Source organism: Melospiza melodia, chromosome 1, assembly GCF_035770615.1.
Source record: "Melospiza melodia melodia isolate bMelMel2 chromosome 1, bMelMel2.pri, whole genome shotgun sequence".
In the NCBI taxonomy this organism is placed as follows: domain Eukaryota; kingdom Metazoa; phylum Chordata; class Aves; order Passeriformes; family Passerellidae; genus Melospiza; species Melospiza melodia.
This window is the reverse complement of record NC_086194.1, coordinates 107,392,903-107,411,419: the sequence shown is the minus strand read 5'-3', so window position 1 is coordinate 107,411,419 and position 18,517 is coordinate 107,392,903. Positions and strand designations below refer to the sequence as shown.

General features: G+C 42.3%; 1 long non-coding RNA gene across 2 annotated transcripts in view; it reads right to left on the bottom strand.

Moving 5' to 3' along the window:
* Window positions 1–438: 438 nt before the first annotated feature.
* LOC134422030 (uncharacterized) overlaps window positions 439–18,517 on the bottom strand; it is a 79,663-nt gene continuing 61,584 nt past the window's right edge. The window contains exons 3-7 of one of the 2 annotated variants that reach the window (XR_010028719.1): window positions 13,601–13,773; window positions 10,991–11,187; window positions 8,674–8,961; window positions 2,135–7,921; window positions 439–1,426 (exon numbers count right to left, since the gene is read on the bottom strand). This is a non-coding gene — a long non-coding RNA (uncharacterized LOC134422030). The remainder of the gene's footprint in view (window positions 1,427–2,134; window positions 7,922–8,673; window positions 8,962–10,990; window positions 11,188–13,600; window positions 13,774–18,517) is intronic. The other variant, XR_010028720.1, reaches the window with a different exon arrangement.

The window sequence follows — 18,517 nt, the reverse complement described above, 5'->3', positions numbered from 1 at the left end:
TCTGCCTTTAACTCTTCCTCAGGATTCATGTCTGGCTCTACAATCAGATTTTCAAAGTCCACATGAGCAATTTCAGGTTTTGAGAAGTTGCTTATGCAGGGTTTCAGAAAACCACCCCTCCCTCCCCCTGCCCCCCACTTTTGCATAGGTCTATGATACACAGCAACATCTCTAAATTTAATGTCACAAGTGAAGTCCAGTGAAGGGAAGACCCATACTATGGCTCTGAAGCAGCTATTGAGTGTGACTATTGCCTAGTTTTATGGCAAACAAGTCCATTAGCATTTAAATTGATTCTTAAATATTTTCGTAGAAATTCACAGCAATATAAGCCTTAAATCCAGGACTGGTAATATTGTGATTTTTATGTCTAATTTCAGATTTCGTTTTCAGTACGATAGATTGTAATTATAAGGCCATGAAATTCCAGAGAGCTGCTTAAAAATGCACAGATTTGTGTTTCACCTTTAATGAGTAAAAGAAAAAAAGGAAAAAAAGGAAGTAAGCATTATCCCACATCCCTGTGCAAAACTGTTGCCTAATCCCGATATTCTTGGACATAACTCATACAGTCTTGTTACAGGGCTTACAAATTAAACACTTAGACTAAAGACATCTTTTAATCTTGTAAATGAAACAAAATATAAATCCCTAGCACTTGGACAATCCTGTAAACTGAATGGCACAGACGTCTGTCAGTGAATACCTATATTCATAGAATCATTAGGGTTGGAAATGACCTCCAAGATCATCAAGTCCAAGATCTGGTTGAACACCAGCATATCAATTAAACCACATTGTTCCAAACTTGGTGTAAAATACAGGTGAAAAAGCTTGAATGGCCTCCATCCAGCCTCTGGACACTTTGAACAGGGCTCAGCCGTCATGATGCTCTCCATTTGACAGCACCTGCTCGACCAGTGCCTCTGGGGGAAGATTGCAGGAGGTAAGTCACACTGAAAATATGCTGATATTGATGCTGTGTGGACATAAGCAACAGTCTTTGCCTGCTTCAGCAGTGTACTTCAGGCCATTAGTTGCTTTGACGAATTTCTCCACCCATTCTGGAAAGCATTAAAAAATGTTTCATATGGTTACAAAAACGCAAAACTGCCAAACCTGAGTGGCTTTTCAGTGACCTTTGTGATTGGGAGTATGTTTTCAGTACATTTATTTGACCCTAGTAGTTAATGTCATCCCATGTAAATCCTTAAGAGCTTTGTGATTTTGAGAGGTGGGATTTCTCCAGATGTGGTTTCCATGGCTGAGAACTCTGCTGCCACTTAGGTTGAAATGTGAGAATCTTCAGAGACCAACAAGTTAACAAAAGGACACTTAGCAATATTGCTCCTCTGCTTGAATCTGAATTTAATTAGCTTGAGGAAGATATAAAGGCTGCTTTTTCAGGTGTGAGCTGCAACAAGACCTGGGGGAAGAGAAAAAAACTATTTAAGGGAAGGAAGTGCTTGTGCTATTACAGCCACAGAAGGCTGAGTTCACTCAGTCCTGCACTGTTGACAAGTGCTGATAATTTCATATATCAAACACCCCTTCTCAGGCTTCTTTGGGAGCTCTAACATGGAAACAATTTTAGGTGATGAAGTACCACAACACTGACAATCCCACATCTTCAGTATTGCATTAAAAATAGAAATAATTAAAATAAAAATAAAAAAAGTTGAAAAATATCCTGGTTGACTATTACTGAAGACATCTGGTTTGGGTGTAAAAAAGGCTAAGTCAAGCTCTACATGTTTCTTATCCATGTAACAAGCATTGCTGCAGGGAATGTAAGGGTGGAGAGAAATTTCTGTCACCAGATTTTATTTTACTGAGCTAAATCTTCAATACAAAGGGTGTGTTTCTCTTCACCAATAAAAGTTTGACTGTGAACTGAATGTCAACAGTTCAGCAGAGTGCATTTCACTAAGTGCTAAAATCACTTCTTTGCCAAGGGCATGTATCTGTTGATTAAAACATCAGGCTACTTACACTGTGTTTGATACTGTACCACAGGGGACACCACACATTTCCCCTCCCACAATTCTTCTACAAAACACACTGAACTTGTAAAAATCACATTTTAACACCTCAGAAAGTTATGTGAAGAAACAAGTATAAATCAAGAACTTACAATCAAATCATCTTGATGTGATTCAAACTCAAGGTTACACCCAGGTGTTCCAGGCCATTCGATGCAATCCATGACTCTGAACCTTTGGAAAGGAGCTGGTCCAAATGGGCCTGTGAACCTTGCATCTTTGACTATCTATGTAGCTTATGATAAAATAGAATTCATTTATTTCCATGAACCTAATCCAAACTTCTGTATAGCCAACAGAAACCTCACCACTGACTCCAAAACCAAAATCTATCACATTACCCCCCACAAAAAAAAAAAAAAAAAAAAAAAAAGCCAAACAAAACAAAACAAATCAAACACATGATGGATTGTTCTGTCTCCACAGAGTACAAAGTGGCTTCACTTTTAATGCTCACATTTCAACTCTAACTCCCAAAGCTGTCTGTTTTGTGCTTGTTGTGGAATATCATATTTATTAAACCATTTTTCATAGGTGTGCCAGGGCAATATGTAAAAAAACCACCAAGTTTAGGTTTATGGAAAACTGTCACCACATCTGTGCTCAGGGCTTCATACAGACTGGTGCAGGGACCAAGAGATTCCACATTCCTGCCATGGTTTCAACCAGGGTCAGATTAGGTCCTCCACTTTGAGAAGTCCTTTGTCAAATAGTTCCTAAACTCAGACAGCTGAGGTCTTTCAGCACTAAGTTTTTCCTCATCCAGAGATGTTTGACCCTGGTTGAACAACACTTCCTTCTCTCACAGCCCCATGAGAGGGCTGGGAAACAATTAAATGCCTCAGAAGGAAAACTTATGGAGGCGCTTGCACACCCCAAACTAAGATGAAGTGATCCCCTTCCTAACCGTAGCCAGAATGATTTGACCATAAAAGAGCTGCTACTATCTACCTAAATGATCTTGTTAATATCTCTCTCTTTCAGTGACTACATCCTTTTATATCTTATATAGCTGGTGAACCAAACACATAAACCTTTTCTCCTGATAGCCCATTAGGTATGCTTTTGAGGTACAACCTCAGTAATTACTTCCTTCCAATGTAATTGTATTTTAATTACACATTTAAGGCCAAATTCTTTCCTCATCTATCCCAACTAAAACTCTCTGAAACCTTATTAATTTTAATTAAGTTGGAGTTGATGCAAAATTTCTAAGTGCTCAATTTTGCATTAAAAGTTTCAAATTCATTTAAACATGGATTTAATTTCCACAAGCATTTCAATTGGAAATGTGCTCCTGCGTTTAGTCTTTCAGAGCAATAACATGAAATATATGAAACATAAAGTCCTTTCCAACAGATGATATTAGGACATAGCTCACCTTTAAATATTTCCTCATTTGCTGCAGCTACCTGAGGGATGTTTGCTACAGACTCAAACAGGATTTCTCTCTTATTAACATCAGTAGCAGTGCTGTTCCAAAGGGATGAGCTGCAGCTGGAGATAAACTGTCCCTTTCTGAGAGGTGGGACAGAGTTTATGTCATCAGCCAGTGCAGTAAACACAGAAAGACACTCTGGGAATGGAGCAGATGAACTGCCAGAAGGGACTTGAGCCACTGAGAGCTCAAAAGACCAGTTTGAAGTGTTTACATGAGCAGGGAATTGATACGTGTAGCTGGCCATGAAAGAGTGAGAAAACATGGAAGTAAAACTTTTCACTGTCTCACTGAACAAAAAGGACAAGAAGTGGCTTGAGAGAGTCACTTATTATTTTCAAAATAATACTTGGAGCAATTGAACCATCAAGAAAGTTATTTGAAGACCTGACCTGGACACAGTAAGACTGTAGAGGGACTCAGTAATTGTACTCAAAACCAAAAATAAAAATATGAGGCAATTGAGCCTTATGTTTCATATGTAAGATCTCTGACACTACATATTTCTTTGGAGACATTATGGAGCCCCTGATTAAAACAAGAGCCGCTTATGGGATTCCAGAGTGCAAGCGAAATTATTGAGAGAAGCAGATCCAGCCCTGGAGAGATCAGCCAGCATCACAAAGAGGTCCCTGCTGAGCTCTCAGACAAGTGTAACACATGTCACTGGGCCTCCAAAGCTCTCAGGTGAGGCAAGGGTACTGCCCAACAATGTCTCTGGAATACAGCAAGCCAGATGTGCTGCACAGAGAGCCACACAGAAGGGCTGTTTGCAAAACCTTCACAGCCCAGAAGGGAGGCTCTGGCATCACTACAGCCCACAGTGGGCACTGCAGGATGTGCCTGTGCTGACTCCCAGCATCTCTCTTAGGGAGCCACCCAGTAGCTCCAGCAGAGGTCTGACATTCTTCACACAACATACACTGAACATGTGGGAGACAGGCTTGCCTGAGCAGAGCCATGGAGCATATCCTCTGGCCAAGCCTGACTGCCCACAGCAAACACTGTCAGACAGGGAAAACAGTGAACTGGCAGGGAGATAGCCCAGCCAAATCCCTGGGGGGAGGGAATGAAAAGCGCGGACAGGTCTGTTTGCTTTCAATAACAGGAACGTGTACAGCCACCCCAGCTCATTGCCCCAGCTCCACAGAGACCAGCTTCCTCAGAAGCTTTCCAGGCTTTTGGGAGCCCTAAGTGCAAAGGGGGTGAGGCTACAGGCTTTGATGTGGAACAAAACAGTGGTGAAAAGTGATTTGAGTCTGAATAATGGAAGAAAAGTCTGCCTAAGAGAAATTCCTGGGAGAGAAGTTAAAAAAAGCAGGAGACAGAGCTGGATGTGAGTAAGACAGAAGACATTACAGTCATGTTGGATATGACATGCTGCATAAAATAGTGTGTGACAACAGGTCAGAAGCTTGGTGTGAGTCTCAGGGCTACATCTGTAATTGCCAATTGTGCACAAAAGTCCCATGACACAGAGGAAAGCAGGGTCATAGGGATGTCTGTCTGACCCTTCTGTACCCTCTCCACTTTCAGTTCATACACAGAGAGAATGTGACACTCCCAGGCCCAGAGGGTCAGGGCAGCCTCTTACCAGCCTCTGCACCAGCTTCACATGAATTCTTCATGACAATCACCAGGATTGTCATTTTGAAAGCATTATAGACAGATACGGGGCACAGGAAGCCTGAGAGATTAGAGACTGAAGTTGGAGAAAGCCCTGGAGATGTTTGTTGTGTGTGGTGTCATTTATTGTTATAACCCATGGCATCAGCCAGATGTTACAAGCTCTGCAGTGTGAAAGAGCCCCAGCACCTGATGCCACCCACAAGCCCAGGAGGAGGTTGCAAAGGCATTCAGCTTGGGAGCTCTTGAACAGAGAGGAAACTCTGCTAGTCAAGACCTCCTATCTGAGACTGTACAGCACCTGCCATACCAGATCACCACAGCCTCAAAAAATCATCTCTTTTCCTCAGAAAAGGGCAGCCAGGAGCAGTCACACTAGGAGAGAGCAGCACCAGATGCTACGGGCAGGGCAAAGCCAGAACTGAAAGATCTCCCACCATGAAACAGCAGAGCTGCAGATGAGTCAGGAAAGAACTGGAGGTCAAAACAGTGCAGGGTGGGGCTCTCCTGACTTAGCGGACGGTGAACAATTAAATAGGTATATTTCATATATCTCATCACTGCTTGTTTCATGCAAATATTTGCTGTTAGTGTGTGTTGTTTGTGCAATGGAGGTATAAAGAAAGGTAGGATGCTCTGGCACAGGACAACTGGACCTATCCTTGTTATACACCTTACCTACTGCCACTGCTGAAAGTTGGTCCCTGGTAGGCACTCTGCCTGATGGCTGAGAAGAGTGGCTACAGCATCATCCACAGCTGTAATGCCTCTGAAAACAGCTGTTTTCCAACAAGGTGCTTGTTTCATTTTTACAAGCAACAAAGGGCTTTTTGGCTCTTGCTCAGCGTGTGTTACCTGCATGCCAGGCATTCCCAGAAGCCATGAGGAGAGTCAGGCAGTGAGGAACTGCTCAGTGTACTGAGCTGAACTTGCTTTCTTGTTTTTCCAAGTCTTGGCAGACAGGTAAATTTTTTAAAGGTACTTGTTTCTAAATACAACATGTAACTTGTTTTGCTGCAGTCTATCCATCTAGTGTTCTGTGCTTGTGGGTACAAAGTCACCAGTACCAGTTAACATGATTGAGAATTAAAAAGGAAATACGTGTTTTCCTATCAGAGACAGAATGTTTGAAGTTAAAAGATTTCAAGGTATCCTGCAGTTTTGAAGCTCACCATTCTTTGCCTGCTTAAATAAAACAAAGTGGAGCTAAATGATACATTTCTACATAATTGAAAATGCACAAACACAGAGAGAGAGACAAAAAGAGAGAAAACTAACTGGAAGCAATCTCCCAAGCAAGTTACTTGATCTTGTCCAACAGAACCTGCAGTTTCAAGCCATTTAGGCACTCAGGAAAATTTGCTCTGGATATGAAACACATTTACTCAGCGCCCATCAATTCTGTGCTGCAGCCAGCCCTGGGGAAAGAGAGGTCTCTCGGTGGCTGCAGCCAGCACTCTGGGCAGCTTCCAGCCCTCCTCTCCTGCCAACAGTAAATAAAAGCATAATGAAATAAGAACAGCTAATGCTAACGCCCTAGAGCTGATGCTGGAACGAGGAGCGTGAGACCAGAGAATCGCAAGCAGCCTCTCCTCGCTACTGCAAAGCACTTGCAGCCCAGACACACCCCAAGCCAGGCTGATTTTCTGTGTGTTCAGTAGCTCTGAGAGGGTTCTCTCCTCCATTAATTCATTCGGCCTTCTCTCAGGCTGCCCTACTGATTGATGTTTTCTACATAGGCAGCCACACCAAGGAAAAAGAGAATCAATATTCACTTTGGTCATGGCCTCTCCAGTCCTCAGTCATTCCCACATGCGTCCTTGTGTTAACAATTCCATGTAAGGGATAGGAATGAGACCAGCAGCTGCCAGCACGGCCCTGTGCCACAGAAATTTCCAAATAATGTTCTTTCTCTGTCTCTTAGGAGAACATAATGCAGCTGATACTTCTGCCCTTTTGTTACACCTTTTTCTGTGCATGCAATTCATCTGGCAAATATATATCGAAGTAAACATAACAAAAAAAATTAAAATTAAAACCTTACAAATGAGCTCAAAAAACCAAATCAATGTGAAAACTGGTTTCCTGAAGTTTTGTTCCATGCACCTAGTATATGTTAGTATTTAGTAACATGCAGAAATTACAGGTGTGACTTAAGCCTTCTAAGTCTTTATATTAGCTTTTCCCTCTGCAAAATTAAAGGCTCTGTGGAGGAAGCATGGCATGAAAGAACTAAGAATTGTGATGACAAGATGGTCAGTATTATTGACATTTTCCTTCCATATTTTAATTGACAGAACTAGGTAAACACTTTTCCTAAAAGAATGAACCCAAATTGAATTCAGTTGAGTTACTGAGCGAAAGAATGAATTATTTTCTTAATTTCCCTTAGGAACGAAAAGTCTCTGCATTACTTGTACATGCCATCAAATTAAAATGGTGTGAAGGAGTACAAGTTACTCAGAAATGAAATGTTGTGGAGTAAATGAAAGGCAAATGTTAAAAATCCTCCTCTGAGCAGCCAAGAAGAAAATTCCTTCATGATACATGTAGGTGACATAATCTTGGGACAGCCTTTCCGTAGGTGTGGGCCTTCTTTGCATGTTCCCCAGGAGAAATCCGCACATCATTTGTCAAAATGGCTGTAGATTTATGTCTTTGTTTTCTTAGAAATATGAATCTTTGTATATTCATTGATTTTCAGTCTAGAATTAAACTTTACAATTGTGTTGTACATCAGTCCTTATAGGCTTGCCACAGACTTTCAAGCTCTTTCCTTAAGTTCCTATTTTCTAGCTGAATTGAAGCATGTCTTCTGCAATTAAAAAAAAACAAAAAAAAACGCATAAATCAAGCATTGATTTAAACACATCAGGTGTTAGAAAACTGTCAGACAGAATCTGATTCCTGGTCTAAGTTGTCTCATGGTTTTCCTCGTGTGGTTCATTGGTCCCTAGGCATCTGTGTACTCCTTCTAATGCAATCATGAAATGTGATTGAGGAAATGAAGTTCTTGGTCTCTACATAGCAATTGACCAGTGTAAAACATCCTTGAAAACTTATATTTCCATTGAAAGAAGTTGGAGAATCTATACATTTTTAAAATTACTTACCTAGTATCTAAAAGTGCCCAGACCAGACCCTTCAGAGAAAGATGCAAGCAGTTTCACACATTCCACAGTTATAAAGTAACATGTCAGAAAGGGATATTTTTCCTATCCCAACCTCTCATGAAGCTTTTTTATGACTTGAAGTACAAGTTTATTTCACTTACTTTTGGAGACAACTTTTATTCCAGGCTGTAAATCAGGGTGGCTTATTGGAAAACACTAGATTAGCCATCAGTTTTTTAAACTCCAGCACTGACAGTATCTGACATCACTTTCTTCAGAATTATCCTTTAGAAAACTATTCATTCCAGCCCATAGTCATGTGTAAGCTGGAAACATTACATAAATATATATGTATGGAAACAATACATAAATATATAAATAGGTACAAGAAGGTTTCTGTGTGTCAAAAGAAGTCAATATTTGCCCAATTTTCATACTGATATCTCAGCCTTACCTGGTGAGTCAAAGATGGGATGTGTCATGCTGGAAGCTGCCTCCACAGGCACTGGGGAGAAGAGGCTGAGCTGTGACACAGTTTCAATGCACCTTGGTGGACTTGTAGTCAGACATCTGTGTGGGGACCTCAACAACTTCCCTTCTCCTCCTTTGTCTGAGGTCCAGTCACTTTTGGTTTTTATCTTTGTACTGGCATGTTTCACTGCTGGGTATAGGACACCTCATCCTCCTCATATCCTTAGTCCTGATGACATTATTAGGCATGCTGGTGAGGCCCAGGCCCATCCTTTGGGAGGGAAACAAAAATTAAAGGAAAAATAGATTTTTAAGTAGGAAGCACTTTTCCCATGTTGAAGAGCCACAACAGTTCCAAAATGAGAAGGCATATTTTCAGTGATTAGCTGCAGTTAATCCTAAGAATGCTTTAGGCTTTGTAATAAGTCAAACACAATATCCTCTCCTCCATGGAGAAGTGAGACGTGGGGTTTCAGAGTGGGAGAACAAAAGGATTACAAATGAGGTATTTGCAATAATTCCTCCACAGCGGCTATACACGCTACATAATATTTCCCCCTAAACCAGAAAGCTGCCTTGAATAAAAGGAAGAAAATGACATTAGGAGAAAGAAGTCATATCTACAAACTGCACGTAAATCAGAAGTTCATTAGGGGAGTATGCAGAGAAGCTTTTGGAATGTAATTTTGCTACCAACTAGTTTTCACAAGAGTGAAGTAAGGCTTTCAAAAGCATCATTGCCCTAAGTAATTCAAATTACCTACCCTACCTGATACTATCTCTTCTCACAGAGATTACAAAGCACTTAAATTTTTACACACTTTGTAACAGAAATCCCCATGGAAGATTTCAATCCATTTGCAAGCACTGCTGTGAGAAGAAAAGAAAAGATATCAGAAGTTTTCAAAATGACCGCCAGCATACCTAGAGTTAAAAGCTTCTTACAAGCATTGTCTCTGTATCGTGAAGTTCTTTGTTCGGAAATTTACCACTGTGTCACACAAAACCACCCCACTCAGGACCAAAACTCAGTCTACAAGAGTTCAGCTAAGAAACAATAATTCCCAGTGCTTTGTCCCCTTCTTTTTTCTAACACTGAAATAGAAAAGATCCTACGTGTTCTACTCTTTCCAAGAATGAGTGTACTCCTATTATTCAGAATATTACTTTAACTTTAAAACATAAAGGCGTGGGCTTATATATGAGATTGCTGACGATGTTTGATGCGTCAGGTGATCTCTGCCGCGCGGGTGGCCATCCCTCATTCAGAGGCATGTACCCTCTCCTAGGACATGTCCTGTTTTGTAGCAGTCCAAAGCCTTGCTTTTATTTAGGCTGACCTCGCTCTGGCACCCACAGGGGTGTGTTACAGCAGGGGTCATTAGGGAAGGCATCGCTCGGTTTCTGTCCCTCCCCATGGCAAGCAAGACCCACACTTTGCAGTGTGCAAATGTACTCTGTACAGACACAAAACTGCTGGGACATCTTATCCCTCTCACAGCCCAGAGGGGAATTTAGGAGTGTGGCTGTGCTTTATTCTGGCTTGCCACGGAGCTGCGCCAGACTCAGTGGCTTGCAGAGTTTTCCAGCAAGGTCGCTCCTCAGGGGCACTGAAAGGGTGTGGGACTGGGGCAGGTGAGAGCTGGCCTGGCTTCAATCAAAACCATTTCTAGCAAGGGTTTTGTACTGACATACAAGGGGCTCGCTACATTCTGCTTTGTGTGCTGAAGTTTGAGCAACTCCAAACTAAAAAAAAATTTAAAAAGAAGATGCAGAGGAGGAAGACTGTGTGGAAAGAAAAGGCCCAAAGAATGAAACTTCCCATAAGTGTTACTGCCTGCTGTGCTTTGAAACCCACAGGTGCTAATCCAAGATTCTTTGAACCAGGAGAGCTTTGCCTTCAGCTTTGGTGTACCTACGCTTCCAGGTAAGGTCACTGCTTTGCTGTCTTCACAGGTCCTGCAGCTTGACATGCTTGCAAATTTCCTGCAGGTCCCAGCAGCTGCTTGAGGAACACATGCCATCCTGAACAGAGCAGGAGGGAAGAGCCAGCAGGGAAGTTGCCAGAAAATGGTCTGTGGGAAGGTGTCCCTTACATGGAACCAGATGATGTCCCTGGGTGTTGGAATTGGATAGTCTTTAAGGTGTCTCCCAACCCAAGCCATTCTACCATTCTATAAAAAGACACCATTGTGGTAAAGTGGGTAATGTTGTATTATTGTGTCTGGCTGCTTCCTGTCCTAGCTGCACCTTGCTGCCTGTAAATACACAGCTAAATCAAAGCTAACTATGCAACTCACCAGCAGCACACCATCAGACAAGGTGACATAATTGGTGTCTCCTGGCGGCTGACAGACTTCTGAGAGAGCAACTTGCTCACCCAGCTTCTCAGGGTCCGGGACACTATGGAGTCTCTCAACGCAAAACATGGCCTTTAGAAAGACCTGGAGCTTCTGAAAATGGCTGTGTTGTATCAATAACTGAGGGAATCACAGAGCTAGAGAGGCAAATACACAAATGCCGTAAGATACAGCATCCATGAAATAAAAAAGAAAAGAAAGAAAGCAAGAAAGTAAAACAATTTTAGTGTTCTTTCAGTGCTGCCTCTTGCATTTACTCCAGCACACTATATTTGGTATGGCTGTTTCTGTAGGAGAGCTAGTCTCTGACAAGTCCTCATGTAGAAGCAGCAAACCTCCAGGGAGTTTAAGGCAGCTTTTATTTAGACCCACGCTTTGTTATGATACCAAGTTTAGCCTCAGTCATGCTGCTTACTGATATTCCAGTGTCTGTGGCTGCTCACAAGCTCAGGGTCCACATTCTTGGGTTTCATTGATTTCACAGCATCGCTGCCCATGCAAAACTCTGCTCCTGTTAATCCAAATCTTTAACTGTAGCTCAGATGCCTGGAGATGGAGAGAGGGTGGTGGCAATGACAGCATGCAATGTGCACTGATGGGGACAGGAACATTGTGTAGCTGTCAGCACAAAGAAAGGGAGGCTCATCTTGCTGCAGCAATATTTGGGACAGAAGGCTGGAAGATCAATTTAACTCGTTTGATGTGTCATATCTTGCTGGTAAAGGTTTAAATGCTATTTCTGTCTGCCACATTGATTTTCATTATCATGGATCCTCTTCCTGAGGTAAAGAATTTCTCTCACAGAAGTTTCCTAAACCTGTTTAGCTTGTGGTGATGTTATGTTTTAAATTACAACACAAATACCTGCATGCGTATGTGCACCAGCTCTTATTATTCATAAGAAATCTGTTTATGGCACTGTGTAATTTTAGTATTCCATGACAACAGCAGCATTTAAATTATGTTTTTTCTTAAAAAGAAAAAAAAAAAAAAAAAGGAAAAAGAAAACAAATCATAATTCATCCAGCTTGCAAGTACAACATCCTGTCCTGTTGCCCCTCTTCCATTAATCTGGAGACTGGGAGGCATTAAGTGACGCAAGACCTTTGAATCTGCCCCCTCAGAAACTCTGACAGCTCAGAAGACTGTACATTCTCCGTTATTGTTCCAAAATATCAGCTTGCACACTCCAAAACTATTTAAGAAATACTGATTTAATCATATACTCCCCCACATTTTTGCAACTGCCATCACTACTGTGGGTGTTAATATGCTGAGTGGGACAATTGTGGTGTTTTGCTGCTCTAAAGAAATTTTTTTTCCTCATAAATTCCAGGAATGGTTTCTTTCTGCTGTTTTAGCTACTTCATGTAACAAATAACATTTGCAATAGGAGAATTTGGCTCATCATGCAGATTTTTGTTCTTTATAAGTGGAAAATAATAGCAGACAGTGTTCCTCCTGTGTCACTGCTTTTATTCCAGTCAAGGTTGATAAAATATTTCTTGGAGAGAAATGCACAAATCAGCCTGCATGGGAACCCTGATGATGATGATGATGATGATGATGACGATAACAATGATGATGATGATGATGAAGATTATGATGAAGAAGATGATGATAAGCACAAGTTTGGGGGTGACATTTTGGTGTAGTGCAGTTCCTTCCCTGTGGCACTTGGGATTTGGCAGGTGAGGCTTGATAGGAGACCAGTGAAAGTCCTTAAGGCTGAGCTGAAAACCCTGCATGGTGTTTCTGCTGGAAGAGCTGTTTGGAGGAGCCTGAGTGTTCCCAGAATAGTACAGTTCCTCTAACATAGCTACAAGCAACACATCAAGCTCCAAAGAGATTCTTTTTTTAGGCTTGGATCTAAGGAGGTGGGGAGGGGATGAACAGTAGAAGTCTGACAATGACAAGCAGGCATTCATTTGAAGGAAAGTAATACATCTACTAAACTCTTAAAGACTAACAGCATAAAGCCTTGGCAATCCCATAATTTTCCCCAAATATAATAATGTCAGGATTTTGGTGTTCTTAGATAAAAAAAAGAAAGAGCACAATGTTTAAGGCTACAACATAGCATTTTGCAGCCTTATAGTAATAAGAAATGCAACATAATCTGGAAATATATAAAATAAGATCACTTTTTTGCCTATTTGTCTGGGCTGAGGTGCTGCATGCCTGATGTATATGACTCTGCTCCTGCATAGTCATATACATCAGGCATGTGGTAGCATATGGAGGCCCTGGCAGTGTAAAAAAGCCACTGAATTTTGCAATGATTGAACTGTAACTTTATGAAATGTCCCGTACAATTAGCATCCCACAGCATACTTATTGTTTTGTGTAGTCACATGATTTAATGCCCCTGGACAGCATTTTTGAAGAGATTATTTGGGTGTTCATGTTTTCCACTGCACCTTGAAGAGCTCACCTTCCTGAGCAGTCTGGTGAATGCAGTTCAGCATGTCTCAGCTCCTCCATGGAAAAAAAAGGAAAGATCTCGTGGTTAGACCCAGACATTTCTTTTCTTAGGCATCAGTTACTTACTCTCTAGACAGCTTGGTTCTCTGGCTTACAGCTGTGGGTTTCCCTGCTGTCTTGGTCATGTGCAGAAAATACAATCCAATTACTTCTTCCATGTGGAGAAGATGCAGAGAGTCAGCAGTGATAGATAGATCCCTGCAGGGCTGAAAGACCCATCCTCTGAAAAATAATGAACCCTGTAGCAAAGGAAAAGACAAAGAAGAAAAAAAGCTTGGAAAAACACAGCTTACAACTGAAGACCCCACGGCCCTGAGTGAACTGAAGTTGAAAGTTCATGTAGTTTTGAATCATTGCTTGAGGCTCTCTTTAGAGTCAAAGGGATCTCAGTTCATACACTGGTTACACATTTAATCCTGCTTTAGCAGCTGCAATCAAGTCAAAAGTTTTTACTGTTTGGGAGGGTTTTGAGTGAAAGCTGATACTGCGTGTGGCGAGAGAGAGCTTTCTTCAATTCCACAGACCTGAAATAATCAGTGCCACAGCGTGAGCTCCACTTCATTCAGATGCAGTGTAGGCCAAAACCTTTTTCCTAGTCCTGGATATTCTTCACAGAGGTGTGAGCCTGAACATTCCTGAAGCAAACACTGGCATTATCAATCACAGCAGCGCCTGAACAAGTGATCTGATTTTAAAAGTGATGAAATGGAAACTGTTGGTGCTTTTTCACCTCTGAACATCAGACAGTATGTTCACAGCTTTCTCTGGATGGAGGCATTTGATATTAGCCACTGTTTTGCAATTTTCCCTCTCTTCCATTAAGAAAGTGGGTGCAAAAACCTGGGTACTACTATTGTTTGCAATAAAAAGCAGTAAATACCCATTCATCACTGCTACACCAAGATCACATTAATTATAAACACAGGTAATTGGCTGTCTTTGATGTCATTGCATTCATTATTAGGACTTCTTTACCTACTGTGAAAATCAGTATATTTGGGGATCTTCTTAATGGAAACAGTTCATTTGGATATGTATAAAATGGTTGATCTTGCAAAACAATGTCTGACTATATATTACTGAACTTCTCCCTCCTTCCCAAACCAAATTTTGCTAGTTATGTTTGTGGGGGGAGAAGAATCATTCATTGTGTGGCAGAACACAGCTTGGAAAACCTTCCCAATGCTCATTGCCAAACTTATAGATACAGTGATGTTCACTTTCTCTGCTTACCCAGAACCCTGAACAGACACTATAAATTCAAGGACCCCCTCCATAGTGCACTGGTGTAAATCACAAGCAGCAGCACACACTGTGCCCTCAGCAAAGCCTGGGCTGGGTGATGGCAGCCTTGCCCCCACAGAGGAGCAACTGCATCTGCAGATGGTTTCAGAGAAATCAGAAGGCGGCAGAAGAATAAGACTCTGTGACTCTGGTCATATCTTCCCAGGTGTCCTGTATATCAAAATTTTTCTTCCTGGAGAAGCTGGCAAATTTGTAACACACACAGAGATATTTTTCAGACAGTTTAAGCCATGGAGGGGAAGATTTGTAGGCTATGGAATAGGTGAGTGCAGCTTCAAAAACCTTTACCCTCTTTTTGTAGTCTGATGCCTAATGATGGTGAATTTGTTAGCATAAGCTTATTAGGCATAAGCATCTGTTTCCATCCATGATGGACCGACTGAATTGCCTCCAAGACTGCTGACATTCTCCTCTTAAAAGTCATTGGCAGCAGCTGAGCAAAACCAAACTATGGTGTGGGATTTGTGGAAAGAGCAACCCACCATACATACATCCTTGCCCAGACAAGTTACATTGCATAGATCTCATTTCTCTAGGAATTCAGACTCTAAAACTATTTTATTTTTGCCTTCTTTATTCTATGCATTTCATTCAGCTGTGCTTCAATCACTCTCTGCCAGCCTTTCTTGCTCTTGTGAGGCTGGAGAAGTCATGAATATGGCAGGTCCCTTTGAGTGTTAATGCTGGATGCTGTCCATGACTGCTGAGCTGCAATATGTGAGCCAGCGATACCACAAAGACAGAGTTTATATTCCTTCCCTATTACATATTTGTAGTGTGTAAATCTGCAGAGCAGAAGAAATTTATAGCGAAATGAGTGGTCATGGGGAAAGCAATCTCCATATAAAGCAGTGCCAGACACCTCTCTGTTTGGGACTCCTTCTATTGGGAAGTTTCCCACCAGGCTGAATGAAGCCTTCAGCCACAGCTGTTCTTTTTTTTGTGCCTCAGTTTTGTGCCTCAGTGACAGGGGGGTCACTGACATTGTTTATCCATTATTCATTTAGCAATGCCTCTGGGAAGCAACTTAATGTCATGTATTTTTCACTTACATGAATTGCAATAAACTGCCCTCTTCAAGCTTGCCTGCACTGGGAAAATTTTCTAAGTTCTTTTACAGCCAGCATAGCTTAAACTGTTTGGAGGCTGCAGCAAGGACCTGGTAATAGACAGCAAGAGGAGAGTGATTGTTTTTTACCAATGTGGCTTCAGACTGTGGCACGAGCTACACTTACTAAAACATGAACTATTAAGACTACATAAACCAGAAATATTTTGGCTTTGTTGAAATACACAGTATCTGTCTCCCTTGGACTGGAAATGCTTCTATTACACAAACTGCTCATTCTCCCTTGAAAGGCCTGGCTTTCAGTGGAAGATTTGAGTTTTTCTTGCTTTGCTTTCCTAGCCTTCTTTAAAGCAGGGTATTTTAAGTCAATATATCACTAACAAGCCCAGATGAGATTTCAGTGCAGCCTTTACTGTCAGAATCAAAATTACATGAAGTACTGAATTTTGAGGCAGTGATATGTGTGCCGTCAAGAGGAGGCAGATTCTGATCTGGCTGGGTGAATGCTCCCAGTTAAATCCCATCACATGCAGGCCTCTGTTGGCGCAGCCAACACATTTGTGCACTAATAAAACTGAGGGGCTGAAAAGAGAAAAAAAGTTCTCTCTGGGTCTAATAAGAGGGATGTGAATAAATCATGGCTGAAAACATGGAGCAGAAAAGTTTGGTGGATACCCAAGAGATGGAGATGGTAGATCCTTTGTTGAAAGAAGGCAGCTGAGGATAAAGAGGAGGTGCTACACAGAAGGGAACACTCATGTCTGTCCTCAAGAACTCCGAACAGGAACAGCACATGGGTCATTGGATGTGGTGGATTAAAATTTATCCTGTAGTTGCAAAGATACATTTTCTGAAGAAGCGATATTTGGTGAATTTCGGCTGGAGTCAGATGCACATGCTTCACTCCTTTAGACAGTCTCCAAATATAGGAGAAGCAAGGTGGGTTGTTACAGCATGAGTCCAAGTCCCTGTGTGAAAACACCTCTCTTGGCATCTTGGCATGGGAGGCATTTCTACCTCAGGATAAGGCATGGCCAGGGTAGCAGAGGCCATGCCCAGGGAACCAAAATCAGTCAGAAGTGTTCAGCCTGTCCTGGGAGCAGCAGAAAACCCTGCTTTTCCCACAGCTGCTGTATCCCCTCCATACTGGGCTTCTGGCATGAGGATACAGGGGCTGTGCTCTGCAATGTGCCAGGAATGAGGACACAGGGAAGAGGAGAAGGCAGGAAAATGAAGTTGTCTCTCAGCCTTTACCAAGCCATTTTCCTCCTGAGAACAAATCCAGGGCTCCCTGTGAAATCAGGAAGCACATGGCCATACAAAGAGGCACTAGGACCATCCCAAAGGAGGGAGAGAGCCTCTTCCAAAGCAGAAATCATCTGTATTTCCCTTTGGTGTTCCCACACCTTCTCAGATGGGCTATGCTCCCATCTCAGGCTACCCCTGGAGTGGGTTTGGCTTCCAGGGTTCCCACAGCTTTGTAAGACAGTAAAAGGCAACTGCAACTGTTCACTGACCTCTGCAAAGGGGCTGATTGGTCACTTTCCCTCCCCCTTTTCTTTCCAGGGCCGGCCATAAAGGAGATTCAGTAGTCTGTTGGCAAGGGTGCAAACCCAGGTATAATTTAGCTCATGAGGACCTCTCTGTGCACTGAGAGGAACCAGCTTGTTCACACTTTCATGTCCTCTATCTGACCAGGAGAATGCCTGATTCCCAAGCTGGAATTTCTGCCTGGCCAAGTGTCCCAACACAGGACCGTGACCTGCCTGCTATGGAATGCCCCTGGAAGGAAGTGCCTGCATCTCTTCTCTGCTCCCCTGCCCCACAGCCAAAGCAGCCTTACACCTCAGGTTCAAAGCGTGGGGCTCAAAGTTAGGCTGCCATGCACAGTCTCCCTTGAGCTCTGCACTGAGTGCAAAGGATGCCTGAGGGCACACAGCACCTTTCCATCATCCCAGAATTAGTTTCTCTGCAAAACACTTCTGTACTTGCAGACACTTGAGGGTGTCATGTCCCTCCTTCTTCTTGCCTCCCAGAAGCTGAGATCCTCACATAAAATTCAAATGAAGATGGTTTTTGGTGGGATACTCAGTAAAAAAAAGCATGTTGAATGGTAAGACAACAAATTCTTTCTGTCTCTGAGAAACAAGTTTATGTGGTCCTTAGTGCTAGACTGCCCAGATTGCCTGCTATCTAATGAACCCTTATCTTGCCTCTACCAAACATTTGATAATAATCAAGGCTGTACACATTTGCTTTAGTCTATTCTTTAGTCTCAGCTGACAGGGTGGTGAGAACTGCCTTACTAGTTCTCTTGAGGCATTCCTGGTGGCTCTCCAGGTTGCTAAATCATCATCCCTGCAGATCCCTTCTGAATTGGTGGCTTAAACCCAACTTCCATGCCCTCCCTCAGTTGGATTACAGGATGGGGAGCCAAGGAGTTACTCTGACAACCATGATAAAGGCAGCAGGCCCCTGTCATCCTTGCACAGCCACTGCTCAGGCTCAGGTTTGCAGTGGGTTCAGTTCTCCCTATGCAGTCATGAAGCTTATGGGCAGCACAACACAGACCATGAACTGGCAGAAAACTTCCCTACATTTTCTCCATG